The sequence below is a fragment of the Nylanderia fulva genome, unplaced genomic scaffold (assembly GCF_048542155.1).
Source record: "Nylanderia fulva isolate GAGA-0341 unplaced genomic scaffold, ASM4854215v1 Scaffold29, whole genome shotgun sequence".
Lineage (NCBI taxonomy): Eukaryota > Metazoa > Arthropoda > Insecta > Hymenoptera > Formicidae > Nylanderia > Nylanderia fulva.
The window spans coordinates 39286-61293 of record NW_028190358.1 but is presented as its reverse complement, the minus strand read 5'-3'; the positions used below and the strand labels follow the sequence as shown (position 1 = coordinate 61293).

The window sequence follows — 22008 nt, the reverse complement described above, 5'->3', positions numbered from 1 at the left end:
GGTACACGTGTACTAAGTACGCTCCGTATAGTAGTACATATTAAAGTAAGTTAAAGTGCGTTTTGAGTGCAAAAAATAGTTCTGGTCTATTGTTTGTAGTGCAAAGACCAACAGCAAATGGAGTCAAATTGTTTAAACAATTATTTTAATTGTTATAAGCCTCCAAAGTCGTCACACGTGCTCTGCCTGTCTAGTGATTTTTTGACAGGCAGCTTGACACTTAAAGTATAAGTTAAAAGTTTATTAGAACTGATGTATTTTGTCCTGGGATTATTTGTTGCATCGAACTTTATCGTATACATTAATTTCAGGCGATTCTATAAAGTATTTAATTGATAATAAGTGATTTTCTGTTGAGACTATTGATGTCTCTCTTGCACCTATAGACACGTACTATAGGCGCATATTGTGAATACTACACAGTTGTTAAATGTGGGAAAGTAATTTTAACACATTTCTATTGTCAATAAGTAGTGCCTGTGGAAATTTGCATTGTCAGAATTGCATAATTCTGTTTAAATCAGTTGTTTTCAACTCTGACTGTCGCTGTCTCTCTTGCTCCTATGGATCTGGAGTAAAAGTTTACTTTTGCGGTGATACATACTTTTCCTACATGTGAATACATTTTTAATGTATTGTTGCTGTCATTTGTCAACGATCAGTGAAATTTTGATAGTGGAAACCTGCTAGTTTAATAATAAAAGGCAGCTAAAATATCGGACTATTGCTATCCTTGTTGCACTAGGGGCAAAACTGTCAAATATTTTTGGAGCCTACAACAGCCCAGTCTGGATTTTTCACGGTAAAGTGAATATTTTATATAAGTTCCTTATGACGGCAAGGAAGCTTAGTTTGTGATTGACAATTGATTGAAATCATTCCGGTTATTGTTAAATTAGCTTTAGAAAATCAACAAATTTTCTACCTAGATCAATGCGCTCGCGTGTTCAATTTTGAGTTGGCTACATTGCCTCTACAATTGTTGGCGACATATTATTGGCCTAGTTACATATGGCAATAATCATTTGAAATACGCCACTTCAATCTAATATTCAGTGATATTAACACTTTTCTATGATCTATAAATATTGAAAGTGAAGTCACATTAATTGAATCTATAGAAGAATTGTGTCATTTAGTAAATTTGAATCAATTTAATGATATAATGAAATTGACACGTGGCAATTGAAATATACAGCGCATATGTTCTGCGCAGTGCGCGCGTGCTCAACCAGGTTGGCAGCTTGCTTGCTATACGCTGGCAACTGCTTATTGGCTGGCGAGGAAAACCGCGAATTTATGAATTATATAATAGTTATATGATAAACTTTACTCAGCTATATTAGTCATTATTGTCTGACCTAACAAACAGTTGATCAACTAATCAGTGTTAATAGTTAAATTTGGATTATATATAATTAGCGCTTGTAGTTACAAAATAAGGAGTCTGTGAAATTTGACGTGACATATGGGACTTTATTATTATTTTTGTTGTTGCTATATAAACAAGTCATCGCTATAATTATTACTATTATTATTTGGTGTAGAGTTCTATACTTCAATTAAGATTGTTTTAAACTACGAGTGCTTTTGGTTTGCTAGCAGTACATTATACTTTTGTCCCTCGATGATGCAGCTATTTTTCAGGCCATCTCCATCTAAAATTTACAAGAGGATTAGTAATCTTTCATTAGTGTACTATTGACCATTAGATATATAAATTGATCAATACTTGACGAGTATAATTGTAATTTATAGTGATAACAGTCATCAATTATTACTCCTAATTCATTTTAATAGCAAACTATGAATAGGTACATGGTCAAATAAGCTCTTAAACTTACTTGTGATATAGATAAAGTAGGCCTAAATTTCATTTCTGAATGAACTTGGAGAAGATTTCTTTGTAGTGTAGTTATTTGCTTTCTTGATGCAAACATATATTGGTGGGATGGAATTTCTTCTCGTTCGTGACTTCCTTGTGCAACTGTGCTGATGTTTTGCCCTTAACTGATAGTTTGTGATATAGAAATCCTCATAAGATTGTGTTGACTTGTGCGGGGATCGCCACTGTATCTTGATTTCCCAAGTCTTTTCTACTAATATATTAAATTTATTAGTATACAGTAATTCTATTAGGACAATTGAATTTAGTGAAGGACTGACAATTGAATATTTATATTGTTCCTATTTATAAGTTATACAATGTCTATATGACATATAGGTATAGAAGTACATAGGAGTTATTCCGTTATATGAAACTACATAAATATAATCATAGACATTTAATGTGGGAAACGATTATTTGAACATGAATTTGAGTGTTGATCGACAAAGGTAAATCCTGGTGTTTTATGAATTTTTTATAGCAAGTAGTGAATAAATAATACTGTAACTATAAATAACAATAATTATTAATAGTATTTAGTAAGTGTTATTCAGCAGTCAGTGTGTGAATTGAACATTTGAAAATTCGAATAATATCTATCGGATATTAATAGGCTTATAATATTTAAGTAAAATATTTAACACTTGATAAGTAGTTGTTGATAAGAAACCTTTTCTCACTGATGATCTCCATACTTGTGATAATATTGAAGAATGGAAATACTATCCGTCGAATAACAATAATTATGGGTGTCCTGATCCTGTGTAGAGTGAAGCTTACATTGACTTGTGTGATCTGCTGTTGAGTGTGGTTGTAATCTTCTCAAGCCTTTTTCCTAATATTAACAAATTGCCAAAGTGGAATCAATATTTAATCAATACAATACTTAAATAATCTACTCATTTATATAATCGTCTTGAGCATAAATCTAAATTGAACAACTGTGAGGTATGCATATTCTGTGTAATTTGACACCAATGTATATCTAAAAGTTAGTATTAATATTTATATTAATCCAATATATTATTAGCTCATTGATATGAAACCCTGAGTTAAACTGATAATTATGCTAATGTGGTGTCTTACATAACTTTAGGTTGTGTATAGTGTATAAGTCTCAATATTGGAAAATAGAAATATCATCCATTAAATAAACATAGGTTTATAGTATCTATATTGATATACCTGATAAGTAAGTGAATAAGAAACTTTTGTAGTTGATGATCTCTGTATGCTCATTATGGTATTGTTGCGGTGATAGAGTCCTATATATTATCTGATCTTGTGAAGAATTGGCAGCCTTTATTGGTCTGCGTGAACTTGAATCAAGCTTGTACCTTAGTACAGTTTTTCTTCTCAAATTTTTCCTAACATTGATAAGTAATTAAATTAGGGCTAATAGTAATTGATAATAATTACTCAAAGTAGGTTTAATAGTATATTCGATTAGAGTGGAAAAGAAAATTTAATTAATTGATAATTAATTAATAAGTAAACAATGATGTTGCTTTCTGATTTTATAAATTATAAGTAGTGAATAGATTATAATTATCAATATATAATCAGCAAATTACAGTCTTATACATTTAACTGATAGTTTAAGTTGGTGTGTGCATATATAATACTCGAAATAGGAAATGTTACTTAATGAACAATTATTGGTATATAGTGTCTAATTAGGTTCACTAATAAGACTCGATAAGCATTAGGATGGAATTTCTTTACTTTGATAGTCTTCGTATAGGGCTGATTCCTCCTGTCATCTGAAAAGAAGACCATTTGGAACTTTGCCTGGTGGTGTTGACTTTTATGAGGATTGTCAATGTTTTTTGACTCCTCAAGATTTATCTGAAAATAACATACAATAAGTTATTAAATATAATAAATATTAACCAGATTGAAAGCAAGCTGCTATTAAAATTGTAGTAACTGACATATTATAGTTTTGTGGTCTACAAATTGTATAATAGATATTAATAATCTTATTAGGATAAACAATATAAGTGGAAATCCCAATATATAATATAAGTGGAAATCTCAATATACATTTTGGTGCTTCTATGATCTATAGTTACGGAATTAAGAATGTTATTCTCCGTACAAGTATAGATTTATAATATTTATACGTTATAATACCTTATAAGTAATTGTGGATATAACTTTTCCATAATTTGTGAAGATTATTAAGAATTCATCTTGGTCCGCAGTCATTTAGTAATGCTGCTGGACATGGCCTTGATTTGTTCCCAATCTTTGTGACTATAATAAATTAAAATCAGAATTAATAAATAATTAAATAATTAATTAAGATTGATTAGCTAAATAATTAACTTAATTAACTTGAGTGAAACTTACTAAGTAAATAATCGTACTGTCCCTTATCACAATATAAGTGAAATAACGATACGTGAAATGTGTTTACTTAATTGTGAACGGAATGTTCCTTGATACAAGTTTTCTTGACTGGGGTAAACTGTTACGGATGCTGTTGAGTGCTGCTAACCAGAATATGCTCAAGAAAACTCCCCTAGGACTGTCTGGAGTTTAGCTGTTGATGTGCACCTACTGAAAGTGGCACAAATTATGAATTTTTCAATTTACCCTGTGTAACATCATTTTGACTAGGACTTTTAAACTATAGCCTAATTCAATTGAAATATAGGCTATAATAATTTGAAATCACTAATTGACGCTATAAAGCAAATGAATTCAGTTATTTCGCTTACTATAAATTTATAAATGATGATAGACTAATAAGATATTAAATCAAAATAATCAATGCTAACTCACTTACGTTGTGTTCTGCTTTGTGAATAACTTGAGACGTGATCCACCTGAGTATTGAAGATAATAACTGGGATTTATCCTGGGATTTATCCTTACACTAAAGTTGCGATGACTTATACTGCCTTCGTGACATGATAGAATGGTACCTTAACAGCGATGTGAAGAATTGGCAACCTTTATTGGTCTGCGTGAACTTGAATCAAGCTTGTACCTTAGTACAGTTCTTCTTCTCGAACTTTTCTTAATATTGTTTGATAGTCTTCGTATAGGACTGATTCCTCCTGTCATCCGAAAAGAAGATCATTTGGAACTTTGCCTGGTGGTGTTGACTTTTATGAGGATTGTCAATGTTTTTTGACTCTTCAAGATTTATCTGAAAATGACACAATTAGTTATTAAATATAATAAATATTAACCAGATTGAAAGTAAGCTGCTATTAAAATCGTAGTAACTGTCATATTGTAGTTTTGTATTCTACAAATTGTATAATAGATATCAATAATCTTATTAGGATAAACAATATAAGTGGAAATCCCAATATACAATATAAGTGGAAACTCCAATATACACTTTGGTGCTTCTATGATCTATAGTTATGGAATCAATAATGTTATTCTCCATACAAGTATGGATTTATAATGTTTATACGTTATAATACCTTATAAGTAATTGTGGATATAACCTTTCCATAATTCGTGAAGATTATTAAGAATCCATCTTGGTCCGCAGGCATTTACATGAGTAATGCTGTTGAGCATGGCCTTGATTTTTTCCTAATCTTTGACTATAATAAAAATCAAAACCAGAATTAATAAATAATTAAATAATTAATTAAGATTAATTAGCTAAATAATTAACCTAATTAACTTGAGTGAAACTTACTAAGTAAATCATCGTTCTGTTCCCTATTATAATACAAGTGAAATAACGATACGTGAAATGTGTCTACCTAATAATTGTGAATGGAATGTTCCTCGATACAAGTTGCTCTTGACTGGGGAAACTGTTACGGATGCTGTTGAGTGCTGCTAACCAGAATACGTTCAAGAAAGCTCCCCTAGGACTGACTGGAGTTTAGCTGTTGATGTGCATCTACTGAAAGATAAGTGGCACAAATTATAAATTTTTCAATTTACCCTGCGTAACATCATTTTGATTAGAACCTTTTAAAAACTATAGATTAATTCAATTGAAATATAGGCTATAATAATTTGAAATCATTAATTGACGTTATCAAGCAAATGAATTCAGTTAATACGCTCATTATAACCTTATTAACCTAAGTACTTAATTGACATTTAAATAGCCGAGAGTGTCTGGCTTTAATTTATTCGTCATAATATAACAAGGTAATACCTAAATATCAATTGATATTGATAGATTTGTAGTGTTAGTATACTGACTTTGAGTTGGAGATTTTTGTAACTAGACTTACGCTCTAGTGCTATTCTTGCGATATCCTGACTTTTTGATAAGCGACATCCTCATTGGATACTGGCCCTTGCCCGTGCTCCTAAAAAGTACAAATAGTTAGGGATTTGTGCTACGATAAGTAGAATTCTATACAGTTATCTACCAATAATGGTTTGTACTAGTTACTATTAATTTAAATACCTAAATTAATATTAAACAGCTTAGAAGTTATATTGACTCTAAATAGTATATTTACTATAACATTATAGACAATATTTAAATATTAAATGATAGTGTAAAATTTACAGTGCTAAAATATTGAATTTTGAATAAGTAACACTAAATAGATCTGTGCCGTAGTGTCTTACCGTGGAGACTCGTTTTTGATATCTAATGACCTTGTCATATTGTTAGTCCTCCGCTTGAGTGTCTGAAACACACAATTAATAAGTAATTTGTGATGTGATAGTGGAATTTATATAACTACACATCAATTATAGACACTTATGCCAAATATTATCAACCTAAATACTTAAATTGACATTAAAATAGCCTTAAGACATTTGGTCTTAAATAATTCATTTATCATAATACACTGGGGCTGCGTCTCAGTTCCTCACCTGTGATATTTGACGTTGATATCTAATAACTTTACCAATATTATTAGTCTCCTGTTTGTGTACCTGAAACATACAAATAATAAATTATCTACTTAATGATTGAATCACGGATGATGGGCTGCGTGACCATATTAACCCCAAGTTATACTGGTGATAATCGGCTATAATAATTAACGGACCTACAATATATTGTAATATCTTTAGTTAATTTTATATTGTTTAGTTCATACCTTGTTTATGAGGATTCATTTATGACTGTACAATTAATGATTGCCCTTGACATCTGTGATGCGATAGTGCAATTTGCCTTTGTAAGGTTATACGCGTTGGTTGCATTCTGTGTGGTTGGAGCATTCTCCTTGTTGTTGCATTTGATGTGTGATAAATTCTGGGAGAGTGTTCTGTCCAACAGTGCTAATATATTAGTATTAACCTAATATAGTTTAACATATATACATTAATTCTGAATTTTGACTATTGTTGCCATCATTATTGATGATTGAGTAATATTACCTTGCACTGCACCAATTGTGTGCTGTTGAGATGATATAATTATTTAAATGTGTATCCTTTGATTTGTTATCGTTGAAGTGACATGTAAGAGTTGAGGTTATAGACTCTCTCCCAATTGAATTCTCTCTCGGGAATAGTAAATGTAACAAACGGACATCGACGCGCCATCTAGGTATTGCGAGCGAACTCCGTATCCAAACTTTTGTACAATCATTGAGTATGACATAGATAGGCAACTCGACGTGACTTGTACATTTTGTCCAAGTCACTAGATCTAGGGGAATTCACTAAATCTTTATATTTATACGTTCTCCTCGCTTTATAAGTGAATTTCAATTCCAAAGCAGTATTGTATTACATAATTAATTAATTTTTTATTAAATAATCACTTTTATGCGTATTTTTCTTAACATAACAATTATATACCCAATGTTATAAGCGTAACTTGTTATACTTCATGTACTTTGCCTAATTTACTAGATATAGGGGAAATTCTCCAACTTTATACTTTAGTGCTTTCCCTTGTTATATAAGCGATTATTATACCAAAAGCGGTACTTAATTTATAGTTTCCATTAAATGACTGCATCATGTATGCAATTTTTCGTTATTTAGCAAATATATACATAATACCATAGGTGTTACTTGTTATACTTTAAGTACTTGATTAGGTTACTAGATATAGGGAAAATTTACTAGATTTCATATTTTTGCGTATTTTCAATGCACAAATGATTTATGGTGCTAAAATAGTATAATTACATCTTATTTTGTTCAGTTTTTATATAATATAAGCACAACTTGTTATATTTTTATATTTTTTGTCTATGTTACTAGATATGGGGGAATTTTGTTAAATCCTATGTCTTACGTTTTTCTTTGTTATAGAAGGGATTCTTAACATTGAAATATTATCTTGATGTTTAGTTATTTACAGAATTTATGTTAAGAGCTTAATTAAGCCAATAAGTACCCCCATATCTGGGGAAACGCGATATTTGAACAATTGCTTTGAACTTTCTTTTCTTTTTGCGTTTAGGCGTTATTTGCACACAAAGCATTGTTAGTAATTAATCTTTATTAATTTTATAATATTTAGCATACATTTGTATTGATATGTACGGAGGTTCAGTGCATTGTGTTACTGGTATGTATCCTGATGTTGAATATTAGTGGCGTGACTCTTGCGGCTTCTCCTCCTCAATTAGTTTTGAGGAATGGTTGATGGCTATTTCTCGCGCCCTAAATAAATAAATAAACTTAAGCGTTGTCTCCCTATATATCAATTTGAGTTAATAATGCTGCACGGATCCCTGATGTTGCCTGTTTAACATTAGGGGAATCTCTGTAGATCGTTCTACTGCCTTGTAAATTATAATTTAATCTAAATCTAATTGCTGAACTTCAGTTAATTAAGTAGTTGTGATTTTTGCATTGGTTCTCTGTGTTATTGCGTAACACTAGATGAGCCTCGTGCGACTTCCATTATCACTATTAGTAACATATTTAACACCAATATGGAGTCAGTAGAGGATGTTATGATGCGTTTATGTAAAGCTAGGCTCACACCCACCATGCTACTGGGAAGCGCGCTCAATTCAATTATTAAAATGCGACAAAATGATGTTAAATGTAATCGTTCTTTATCTTCGGATGACCTTAATAATGTTGAGGCATGTATTAGGATTATTTATAATCAAGGTCACAAAATGTTTTGCGCTCGTTCGTACTTGCTTGGTAAAGTTGCTAAATATGAACTTCTACTTAAAAATGTTAATTCTGATGAAATTATACGTACAAATTCTCCACCGAAAGATGAAGAGAAGGAAATTGAATTGAGCTCTCGAAGGATACACAATACTTCGCTGGATTCAAACGAAATTAACTCTTTCAATCGTTTAATGGTTGAATCTATAGAGTCTCAACTGTCGGATCTTAATAGAATGATAGAGCTTGATAAAACAGAGGATAACTTGATATATATTAGTCACTCGATAAACAATAAAAGAGCAGAGCTAGATAAGATTAGTGAAGATTTACATGCTATTTCGTGCTCAGTGACTTGTAGCACTAACAACGATACTCTGGACGGATCCCTTTTATGCCAACCCTGCAAGTCTCTGGATTATGAGTATGAGGGAAGGCCACCCTCTAAAAAACCGATTAATTATGATAACATGGCAGACACAATGGAAACGAATACGAACTTACCGTCGCAGGAGGAATTCGGAGCCTCCAGTGATCGGCTCGGCGGAGTTGTTGTCCCCGGCTCCGCCCAGTCGTCATCTCATGAGGGGCTGACCTGTTCGTTGCCGCCGGGCGAACAGGTCAATATGGCTACCGCGGACGATAGTGGACCTGGTGATATGGTCTGCGAACGAATGGAGACTGCCGTAGCGGATAATGAGGCACCAGTCGATCTGCCTGTAAGCAGTGCACTAATGGTGTGTCCGCCTGAAGTTGGCAGAGTTGGCTCAAACAGACCAGCTGTCGAGTTTGTAGGGAATGTTGCACCTACAGAGCAAGCAGCAAAGCGTAAGGCTGATGAATCCCCAGAAAATGATATTTTCGCTCCAGTTGGTAGAGGTCGTAAAACTCGTGCAATCGAAAGCTCTGATGAACAAGATTCTGTTGATGAGGCACCAAGGAGTAGGTCCAAACCAAGCCCAGTTAAAGAGCGAGTATTGAGCTCTCCCTCTTACGGTAGAGTCAGATTGCATCGTAGATATAAATGTGATAAACTGAGACGTAGTGGCAGGCTTGCGGCTGCTGATAATCAGGAATTGATTGAATCGAGTCCTGTGGTGATCTCAGACGAGGAGGACAATACGGATACTGCTGCGACAAATCCTTCCCTCAGTCAACCTGATGTGCCCAAAACGACGGCTAGGAAAAAGAAGAAGAATTCCCCGCCTAAAACGACGAGTGGAAATATTGATCCCGGATTGAACGACTCGGCCCTTACTGGTGAATCCGATGTTGATATTAGGATTAGTATTGATGAGCTTGTGTCCATGAACAACGCGGAAGTCGCTGAGTATGGTTTATCCTTACTTAATGAAACTGAGGCTTTGCGATCTAAGAGTAAGAACCTCTCTGGCAAGTACAGTGGCCGTTGGAGGCGATATTTAGTGCAGCTAGAGGATGTCGTGCGTGCTTTTAGCCGTAAGGTGCAATCTCAGGGCGATGTCAACTACCTGAAACGTAGGAATCAGGAGCTCCTGGATCAAATGAAAGACATGCAAAAACGCGAGGAGGAAACGCAAGCTGAACTCAGACGCGTTAATAATATGATGGCTGACATGCAGAAACGGATAAGTTCGCTTGAGGAAGTCCGTAATGAAATGCCCAAAACAAATAGGGCTAATAAAACTAGAGTGCATATTGCCGAGTATGATGATACTGGCTCTTCTTCGGCTCGATCCCCCTCTGTAGATTTTAGAGGGAAGAATGAGAACAGCACTGTGGAGCGGGCTTTAGAAACTGCAGGGTCGACATGTAGTCCGCCCCCATCTACAAGCAGAGACGGCCCATCTTATATAGCGTCTAGGGTGTTTCGTAATACGAAAAATGAACCTAAGGTGCCTGATAATAGGGCTTTTCGTCCTCCCCTGAAGACTTCGCTGGACAAAGGGATCAGGATTGTTGAAAACAGACAAGTTTGTTCCCCCTAATGTAGTGAGGCGTAAACCTTTTTCCCCAGGGTTTTTGCTCGTTTTGGGGGGGGGGGGAAATTTTCCCCCCCCTTTTCCCTTGCTTTTCCACTCTCAGCATTCCCGGAATCTTTGAAATGGTTAGTGGCCACGGCCGGGGGGGGATGCAGGCCTAGAAATTTTTTAAGCCCAAGGTTGGGGGGCGCAAGGTTTGTTTACCCTTCCAGCAAAAAAAGGGACAAACCCCAATTCGGGGGAAATTTTTGGGGCAAGGGGGGGAAACCCTTTGGTCTCTAGGGAATTCCCAAAAAAGGGTCGCCGGCCTTTTAAGGAGGTATAAGATTGAGGCCCGGCGTAAAAAGGTCTGGGTTAGCCGGTTTTGAAGGCCAAATGGAGGGGATTTTCAAAGTTTAAAAAGGATAAACCCCGTTGTGTGGGGGAACTTAAAATAAATGCCTGGCCCCTTTTTCCCTTAAAAATGAGGAGTTGGGGGGAAATTTGGGGGCAGTTTTGCTGTTTTCCTCCAATGGTTTTTTGGGATCCGTGGGGGAAAAAAATTTTCCCCTGAGGGGAAAGGGGGTTGGGGAGGGTACAATGCCCTTTTAAAGCTGGGGGGTTTTCTTTTTCCGAATTTGGGGGGGCCCCCGCGTTTTTGGGTGGGACATCCCGGGGAGAGTCGAGTTACTGAAAAAACCCCTCCAGCCCAAAATTTTTCCCCAAAAGTTGGAGTTTTGGGGGCACTTTTCCCTCAAACTGTGCCCCCCCCGGGATAGATTCGGGTCGTTTTTAGACCCCGGGAACAGTGCCCCTTTTAAAATAAGGTTTTTTTCTGCCCCCCCCACTGTGTTTTTGTCTGTTTTTTTGGGAAGAGCTGAAAAAAAAAGGGTTTTTGGGTTTTTTTAATTTTTCTAGTCAATAAGGGGGTTTTGTTTAAAAGCAAAGGGTTTTTGAATAAAAAGGGAAAACCGGGGAAAAAATCCCACAATGGTTTTTAAAAATATAAAATTTTTAATCTTAAAGGTCTTTTGGGAAACTTTTGATCCCCCGCGTCAACAACTTTGGGGGCTTGGAAAAAAATTATGGGATTTCTAAAAAACCTTTTCGGCTCTAGGGGTTCCTGCGACTTTATTATGGGAAAAAATGGCACAGCCGCCTTTTAAAGGTTTTTTTAAAAAAAAATTTAAATAAAAAAAAGTATATAGGGATAGTAAGTTTTTTGGGAAAAGTGCTCTGTTTTTTAAAGGGGGATTTTTGCTACTATCACCCAAAAAGTCTCGAATTAATTTTTAGGTTTTTTTTTATAGCCGGGGGGGGTTTTAAAAATTAAAAAAATTTTTGCTACAAAAAAATTTTGGGTTTTTGCGGAGTTTAAAATTAGGTCTTTTTTACTGGGGGGTTTTAAAAATTAAAACCGGGGTAGAAGAGGTTTTTTTATAGACCTCACTTTTTATGAATGGGTTTTTTTTCTAGTAACAAGGTGATAAAAACCCACCGTATTGGGCCCCCCGGGTTCCTCAGTCGGGCCCCTTTAAATTGGTCTTCCTTAATATGATAAAAGATATTGTGAGGGGAAGTTAGAACCCCGGAAAAGGAGATTTTTTTCTGACCCCTGTTTTTTTTTAACATTTCCCTATCGCGATCAATTTTGGGATTCGGTCGTCTTTTTCCCCCTTCCCCCAAAAAAAGCTGGAACTTCAAAAAAAAGGCCCCAAACCTTTTTTTGGGGGGAAACCCTTTTTGGGGGTTTTCTGCGCTTAAAAATTTTTACCCCTTTTCCCCTTTGATGACAATTAGTGGCCCCCGGGGGTTTTAAGGGGTCAATGGAACCATTGCTGGGGGGGGTTTTTAACGATTTTTCACCCCGCTCAAAAAGGAACAACAAAAGGTGTTCCCTTTTTGGGGGTCCGAAAGAAATTAGTGTTTTTGGGGAGAGAAGCTATTGTGACAGAGGGGCTCTACTCGAGCAAAAAACGGAACAAAATGATGTGGTTTTTTGAAGTTCATATGATTTTAAAAAAAGAGGTCGAAAAGGGAAAAATTTTTTTATTTGCTATTTAAAAAAAGGCAAAAAATGCGGCGGGGGGAAAGGCTAATGGGGGGCCCCAAATTTTGATTTTCCCCCGGGGGGAAATGCCGTATAAACTGGTTCTTAATCGGGGTGCGTAAATTTTTTGGTGACAATTGGGGGCCCCCTCTATCTCTTTTGGGGGGGAATTGTCTAGGCTTTTGGAGACTTGTTTTCGAAAAAATTTGGGGGTTTTTTTTCCCTTCCCCTTTTTTTTTTTGTTTGGTCTTTAGGAAGGGAATGTAACCCCCCCCGGCGAGGGGGTTTTAAAAATTTCTTAAAAAGAGATTTTTCCCCTAATGTCGAAACCCCGGGGGCCCCCCGGAATAAAATTACGGCCCTTAAAGCGGGGTTTCCTTTTGGGTTTTTTTGGGTTTTTTTTATTTTTGGAAAAATGTTTTACCCCCGCCCCCGGGGGGGGGGATCTTTCCAAACCAAAAGGGGGGAAAAAAACTAATTTTTTTTTTGATTTCCCCAAAAGGAGTTGCCCCCGGGGGAATGCTCCGTTAAAGCGAGACCCCAAAAAGCCTTTTTTTTTGGAAAGACTAGGGGAAAAAAAAATTTAAAAAAATCATAGTTTATAGGATTTTTTTATTGGCCCCCCAAAAAAAAACCCCGGGTTTTGATTTTTCTCCATTTTTAATATGGCTTTTTTCGAAACAAATCAACTGTTTTATGCTCTTATGAACTTAAGGGGAAATTTTTTTTCGTCAGGTTGGGAAAAAAAAAGGCCAAAACCCCCCCCCCGCAATAGCGTGAGTCTTTTACATCCAAAAAAATGCCTTTTTAAAATTCCCCGGTCCCTTGGGGTAAATAATCGTAAGGCAAAATTTAAAAAAAACGTAGATTTTGGGTTTTTTTTTGCAAAAAATTAAAAGTATTTTAAATGATAGATAATTATTTTTTGGATGGGGGGGGGTGCAGGTTTTTGAAGGAAGGTGGGTTCTGGAGTTCCGCGGGTTCCGTTTAAAGGGTTCCCTTTTTTTTTGGGAAACCCGGCTTTTTTTGGCGTTTTTCATTGTGGGGTTTTGGGTGGTTGTCAGGGAAATTTATTTGTTACGCATGATACCTTTTTGTCTCTCCCCCCGGGGGCATTTATATGGCAGTTTTTTTAAAAAAAGAATTCAAAAATTTGGGCCCCGGGGGGCTTCGGGTATTCGTTTTTAAAAAAAATGAAAAATTGTGAGGCTAAGAAGAAGCCGTTTGTTCCCCCTTTTAGGAAAAAACCCCGCATGCCGGTCATTACATGTGGGAACTCTAATATTTTTAAAAAAAAACCACCATGAAAACTTAGGTGTAAAAGGTGGTTAAAAGGTGGCCTTGGTGCTTTTAGCTAGGGGTTTTTGGGAAAAGGCGTTTGAAATTTTTACGCCCCCCTTTTTAGGTGATGCCTAAAAATTTTTTAGGGGGGGCCCATTTTTAAAAAAAACGGGGGCCCCCGGGGCCAAAAATTTTTAAAGGCCATTTGTTTTTTTGCAGCTCCAGTGTGGGCGGGGGAAATATTACGTTCCCCATAAAAGGAGGGGGCGCATGTTACGTGCACTGCAACTAGGACTGCCCCAAATTTTTGGGGATATCGGTTTTTTCGGTATTATTAATTTCGGCATGTTTAATTTTTTTGGGATTTCCTTTTCCGGCCCCCAACTGCCCCAAACCCCTGTAGAAGAAGAGTTAAAACCGGTGTGATAAAATCCCAGGGGGGGTCCGGGGAAGGGAAAACCCCCCTCAATCTTTTTGATCAAAGGGGAAAAAAGGGGGGAAATGATTATGATGCGCCCCAAGGGGGGAATTTTTCCCCGACGTGGGACTCTCCCGGGGAAATTTCTATATCGGCTATTGGGCCGGTTTTGGTTAGGTTGGAGCCCTTTTGGGGCCCCCAGTCCTCGGTACACGTGTCCCAAAAATCCCGGCCCCCATGTAGTACATATTAAAGTAATTTAAAGTGGGGTTTTTAGTGCAAAAAATTTTTTCCCCGGCCCCTTTTTTTTTTGTAGTGAAAAAGCCCCAAAAAGAAAAAAGGGGGCAAATTGTTTAAACAATTTTTTAAATTTTTAAAAGCCCAAAAAATTTTACACGTGTTGGGGGGTCTAGGGATTTTTTAAAAAGGGAGTTGGGGCATTTTAAGTAAAATTAAAAAATTTTTTAAAAAAATGAGTTTTTTTTCCCGGGGAAATTTTTTTTTTGCATCGAATTTATCGTTTTCCCATTTTTTTGGCGATTTATAAAGTTTTTAATTGAAAAAAAATTTTTTTTGTTGGGGGCTATTTATGTCCCCTCTTAAAATAGGCCCGTACATGGCCCGCATATTGGGGGAAAATACCCCCGGTTGTTAAAGGGGGGGAAAAAAAATTTTTAAAACCCCTTTTCCCTTTAAAAAGTATGCCTGGGGGAAAATTTTCATGTCAAAATTGCATAATTTTTTTAAAAAGGGGTTTTTTTCAACTCTAAACTGCCCCCTTTTCTTTCTTTCCCCATGGATTGGGGGAAAAGTTTTTTTTGGGGGTGATACATTTTTTCTTATAGGGGTAAAAACTTTTTTAAAGTTTGTTTTTTCTTTTTTCAACGACTTTAAAATTTTGAAAAGGGGAAAAAAGCTGTTTAATAAAAAAGGCAAAAAAAATTTTTTTGGGGCTATTTCCCTTTTTAAAAAAGGGGGGGAAAAACTGTCAAAATTTTTGGACCCCCAAAAAAACACCCCCCGTCGGGGTTTTTTACGGTAAAGTGAAAATTTTTTTTAATTTTTTTGGGAGGGGGGAAGGGGAAAGGGGCTAGTTTGTGATTGAAAAATTTTTGAAATCTTTTCCCCCGGGTTTTTTTTTAAAAATTTTGGCTTTAAAAAAATAAACAAATTTTCTACCTAGTTTTAAAATGCGCTCGGTGTTCTTTTTATTTGGGGGTAATTGTTTAAAACAATTTTGGCGAAAATTTTTTGGCCCCGTTAATTGGCAATAATTTTTGGGAAATACGCCATTAAAAATTTTTTAAATTTTTAGTTTTTTTTAACACTTTTCTATGTTTTATAAATTTGAAAGGGGGAAATCACTTTTAATTGAATCAAAGGGGAAGGAATTTTGTAAATTTTGAAATTTTTAACCAATTTTTGTTTAAAATTTTAAATTTTAAAAAGTGGAAAATTTAAAATAAGGGCAATGTTTGCGCTTTTCGCGGGGGGTTTAAAACCCGGTTTGGCAGTTTTTTTCCCATACGGGCAACTGTTTTTTTGGGTGGCGGGGAAAAAACCCGCGAATTTAGGGAATTATAAATGGTTTTTGAAAAAATTTACTAGTTTTTTTTATCAATTTTTGGGGGTCTAACAAAAATTTTTAAACTAATCTTGTTAAATTTAAAAAATTGGGGGTTTTTTTTTAATTAGTCCTTGTGGTTAAAAAAAAAGGGGGTCTTTAAAAAATTAAAGGGGCCCTAGGGGGCTTTTTTTATTTTTGTTGTTGCTATATAAACAATCATCGCTATAATTATTGCTTTTATTATTTGGTGTTGAGTTTTACTTCAATTAAGATTGTTTTAAACTGCGAGTGTTTTTGGTTTGCTAGCAGTCTTTATACTTTTGTCCCTCGATGATGCGCTTTTTCAGGCCTCTCCATCTAAAATTTAAAAGAGGATTAGTAATCTTTCATTAGTTGTACATGACTATGGATATACAAATTGATCAATACTTGACGGGGTATAATTGTAATTTTAGTGATAATACAGTCATCAATTATTACTCCTAATTCATTTTAATAGCAAACTATGAATAGGTACATGGTCAAGTTTTGCTCTTAAATACTTATGATATAGATTTAAAGTATGCCTAAATTCTATCTGAATGAACTTGGAGAAGATTTCTTTGTAGTATTGGGTTATTGTTTTTCTTGATGCAAACATATATGGTGGGATGGAATTTCTTCTCGTTCGTGACTTCCTTGTGCAACTGTGCTGATGTTTTGCCATCAACTGATGTTGTGATATAGAAATCCTCATAAACTGTGTTGACTTGTACGGGGATCGCCCACGGGTATCTCGATTTCCCAAGTCTCCTCTACTAATATATTAAATTTATTAGTATATAGTAATTTATTGGACAATTGAATTTAGTGAAAGACTGACGATTGAAAAATTATATTGTTCCCTTAAAAATTTATTACAATGTCTATATGACATATGGGTATAGAAGTACATAGGAGTTTTTATTCGTTATAAAAAAACTACATAAAAAAAATAATCAAAAACATTTAATGGGGGAAAAACGATATTTGAACATGAATTTTGGTGTGATCGCAACGATAAATCTGGTGCTTTATGAATTTCATAGCAAGAGTGAATAAATAATACTGTAATTATAAATAAAAAATAATTATTAATAGTTTTAGAAAGGGTGTTTTTTCAGCAGTCAGTGTGTGAATTGAACATTTGAAAATTCGAATAATTATCGGATATTAATAGGCTTATAATATTTAAGTAAAATATTTAAAAACTTGATAAGAGTTGTTGATAAGAAACCTTTTCTCACGATGATCTCCATACTTGTGATAATTGAAGAATGGAAAACTATCCTCGAATAACCCAAAAATTATGGGTGTCCTGATCCTGGTAGAGTGAAGTTACATGACTTGTGTGATTGCTGTTGGGGGGTGGTTTAATCTCTCAAACCTTTTTCCTAAATATTAACAAATTGCCAAAGGGGAATCAATATTTAATCAATACAATACTTAAATAATCTACTCATTTATAAATCGTCTTGGGCATAAATCTAAATTGAAAAAACTGGAGGTATGCATATTGTGTAATTTGACACCAATGTATATCTAAAAGTTATATTAATATTTAATTAATCAAATATATTAGCTCATTGAAATTTAAACCCTGAGTTAAACTGATAATTTTGCTAATGTGGTGTCTTACACAAAATTTTGGTTGTGTATAGTGTATAAGTCTAATATTGGAGAATAGAAATATCATCCATTAAATAAACATAGGTCATAGTATCTATATTGGGTATACTGATAAGTAAGTGAATAAGAAACTCTCGTAGTTGATGATTCTGTATGCTCATTATGGTATTGTTGCGGGGATAGAGTCCTATATATTATCTGATCTTTGAAGAATTGGGAGCCTTTATTGGTCTGCGTGAACTTGAATAAAACTTGTACCTTAGTACAGTTTTTCTCCTCAAATTTTCCAAATTGATAAGTAATCAAAATTTGGGCTAATAGTAATTGATAATTACTTAAAGTTTGGTTTAAAAGTACATTCGATTAGGTGGAAAAAAAAAATTTAATTAATTGGAAATTAATTAATAAGTAAAAAAAGATGCTGCTTTCTGATTTTATAAATTATAAGTAGGAATAGATTATAATTATCAATATATAATCAGCAAATTTCAGTCTTATACATTTAACTGATAGGTTAAGTTGGTGTGTGCATATAATACTCGAAATAGGAAATGTTACTTAATGAACAATTATCGGGTTATAGTGTCTATTGGGTTCACAACAAGACTTTATAAGTATTAGGAGGAATTCTTTACTTGATAATCTTCGTTTTGGGGCTGATTCCTCTTGTCATCTGAAAAAGAAGACCCTTTGGGGAAATTTCGCCTGGTAGTGTTGGACTTTGATGAGGATGTTCAATGGGCTTTGACTCCTCAAGATTTATCTGAAAATAACATCAATAAGTTATTAAATATAATAAATATTAACCAGATTGAAAAGTAAGCTGCTATTAAAAATTGTAGTAACTGACATTATAGTTTGTGGTCTACAAATTGTATAATAGATATTAATAATCTTATTAGGACAAACAATATAAGTGGAAATCCCAATATACAATATAAGTGGAAATCTCAATATACATCTTGGTGCTTCTATGATCTATAGTTACGGAATCAAGAATGTTATTCTCCGTACAAGTATAGATTTATAATATTTATACGTTATAAATACCTTATAAGTAATTGTGGATATAACTTTTCCATAATTTGTGAAGATTATTAAGAATTCATCTTGGTCTGCAGGCATTTAACGAGTAATGCTGCGGGAACATGGCCTTGATTTTTCCCAATCTTTGTGACTATAATAAATCAAAACCAGAATTTAATAAATAATTTAAATAATTAATTGAGATTGATTAGCTAAAAAATTAATTAATTAACTTGAGTGAAACTTACTAAGTAAATAATCGCACGGTCCATTATCCCCAATACAAGTGAAATAACGATACGTGAAATGTGTTTACTTAATTGTGAAGGAATGTTCCTCGATACAAGTTTCTTGACTGGGGGAAACTGTACGGATGCTGTTGAGTGCTGCTAACCAGAATATGCTCAAGAAAACTCCCTAGGACTGTCTGGAGTTAGCTGTTGATGTGCACCTACTGAAAGTGGCACAAATTATGAATTTTTCAATTTACCCTGTGTAACATCATTTTGACTAGGACTTTTAAACTATAGCCTAACTCAATTGAAATATAGGCTATAATAATTTGAAATCATTAATTGACACTATAAAGCAAATGAATTCAGTTATTTTCGCTTAGTATAAATTTAAAACATGATAGACAAATAAGATATTAAATCAAATAATCATTGCTAACTCACTTACGTTGTGTTGCTTTGTGAAAACTTGAGACGTGATCCACCTGAGTATTGTAGATAATAACTGGGATTTATCCTTACACTAAAGTTGCGAGACTTATACTGCCTTCATGACATGATAGAATGGTACCTTAACAGCGATGTGAAGAATTGGCAACCTTTATTGGTCTGCGTGAATTTGAATCAAGCTTGTACCTTAGTACAGTTCTTCTTCTCGAACTTTTCTTAATATTGTTTGATAGTCTTCGTTATAGGACTGATTCCTCCTGTCATCCGAAAAGAAGATCATTTGGAACTTTGCCTGGTGGTGTTGACTTTATGAGGATTGTCAATGTTTTTGCTCTTCAAGATTTATCTGAAAATGACACAATTAGTTATTAAATATAATAAATATTAACCAGATTGAAAGTAAGCTGCTATTAAAATGGTAGTAACTGTCATATTGTAGTTTTATTCTACAAATTGTATAATAGATATCAATAATCTTATTGGGATAAAACAATATAAGTGGAAATCCCAATATACAATATAAGTGGAAATTCCAATATACACTTTGGTGCTTCTATGATTTATAGTTACGGAATCAAGAATGTTATTCTCCGTACAAGTATGGTTTTATAATGTTTATACGTTATAATACCTTATAAGTAATTGTGGATATAACCTTTCCATAATTCGTGAAGATTATTAAGAATCCATCTTGGTCCGCAGGCATTATATGAGTAATGCTGTTGAGCATGGCCTTTTTTTCCTAATCTTTGACTATAATAAAAATCAAAACCAGAATTAATAAAGAATTAAATAATTAATTAAGATTAATTAGCTAAATAATTAACCTAATTAACTTGAGTGAAACTTACTAAGTAAATCATCGTTCTGTTCCCTATTATAATACAAGTGAAATAACGATACGTGAAATGTGTCTACCTAATAATTGTGAATGGAATGTTCCTCGATACAAGTTGCTCTTGACTGGGGAAACTGTTACGGATGCTGTTGAGTGCTGCTAACCAGAATACGTTCAAGAAAGCTCCCCTAGGACTGACTGGAGTTTAGCTGTTGATGTGCATCTACGGGAAAAATAAGTGGCACAAATTATAAATTTTTTAATTTACCCTGCGTAACATCATTTTGATTAGAACTTTTAAAAAACTATAGATTAATTCAATTGAAAAATAGGCTATAATAATTGAAATCATTAATTGACGTTATCAAGCAAATGAATTCAGTTAATACGCTCATTATAACTTTAACCTAAGTACTTAAATTGACATTTAAATAGCCGAGAGTGTCTGGCTTTAAATAATTTATTTGTCATAATATAACAATGCAATACCTGAATATCAATTGATATTGATAGATTTGTAGTGTTAGTATACTGACTTTGAGTTGGAGATTTTTGTAACTAGACTTACGCTCTAGTGCTATTCTTGCGATATCCTGACTTTTTGATAAGCGACATCCTCATTGGATACTGGCCCTTGCCCGTGCTCCTAAAAAGTACAAATAGTTAGGGATTTGTGCTACGATAAGTAGAATTCTATACAGTTATCTACCAATAATGGTTTGTACTAGTTACTATTAATTTAAATACCTAAATTAATATTAAACAGCTTAGAAGTTATATTGACTCTAAATAGTATATCTACTATAACATTATAGACAATATTTAAATATTAAATGATAGTGTAAAATTTACAGTGCTAAAATATTGAATTTTGAATAAGTAACACTAAATAGATCTGTGCTGTAGTGTCTTACCGTGGAGACTCGTTTTTGATATCTAATGACCTTGTCATATTGTTAGTCCTCCGCTTGAGTGTCTGAAACACACAATTAATAAGTAATTTGTGATGTGATAGTGGAATTTATATAACTACACATCAATTATAGACACTTATGCCAAATATTATCAACCTAAATACTTAAATTGACATTAAAATAGCCTTGAAGACATTTGGTCTTAAATAATTCATTTATTATAATACACTAGGCCTGCGTCTCAGTTCCTCACCTGTGATATTTGACGTTGTCTAATTACTTTACCAACACTATTAGTCCTCTGTTTGTGTATCTGAAACATACAAATAATAAATTATCTACTTAATGATTAAATCACAGATGATGGATTGCGTGACTATGAATATATTAATATACTGTGATAATTGGCTATAATAATTAACGTACCTACAATATATTGTAATATCTTTAGTTAATTTTATATTGTTTAGTTCATACCTTGTTTATGAGGATTTATTTATGACTGTACAATTAATGATTGCCCTTGACATCTGTGATGCGATAGTGCAATTTGCCTTTGTAGGTCATACGCGTTGGTTGCATTCTGTGTGGTTGGAGCATTCTCCTTGTTGTTGCATTTGATGTGTGATAAATTCTGGGAGAGTGTTCTGTCCAACAGTGCTAATATATTAGTATTAACCTAATATAGTTTAACATATATACATTAATTCTGAAT

At 34.1% G+C, this 22008-nt stretch overlaps 1 long non-coding RNA gene across 18 annotated transcripts; it reads right to left on the bottom strand.

Moving 5' to 3' along the window:
- Window positions 1–1455: 1455 nt before the first annotated feature.
- Window positions 1456–21767, bottom strand: LOC114935889 (uncharacterized). 18 transcript variants are annotated; one of them, XR_014924987.1, is made up of 14 exons: window positions 7223–7378; window positions 6940–7110; window positions 6710–6772; window positions 6458–6519; window positions 6112–6189; window positions 5559–5771; window positions 5335–5460; window positions 4683–5048; window positions 4244–4453; window positions 4025–4147; window positions 3074–3736; window positions 2531–2723; window positions 1845–2099; window positions 1456–1658 (listed from the first exon to the last, which is right to left on the bottom strand). It is a non-coding gene; the product is annotated as an uncharacterized LOC114935889 (long non-coding RNA). The 18 variants fall into 18 exon arrangements; XR_014924988.1 differs by having other exon boundaries at window positions 1845–2096; XR_014925001.1 differs by having other exon boundaries at window positions 2569–2723.
- Window positions 21768–22008: the final 241 nt, after the last annotated feature.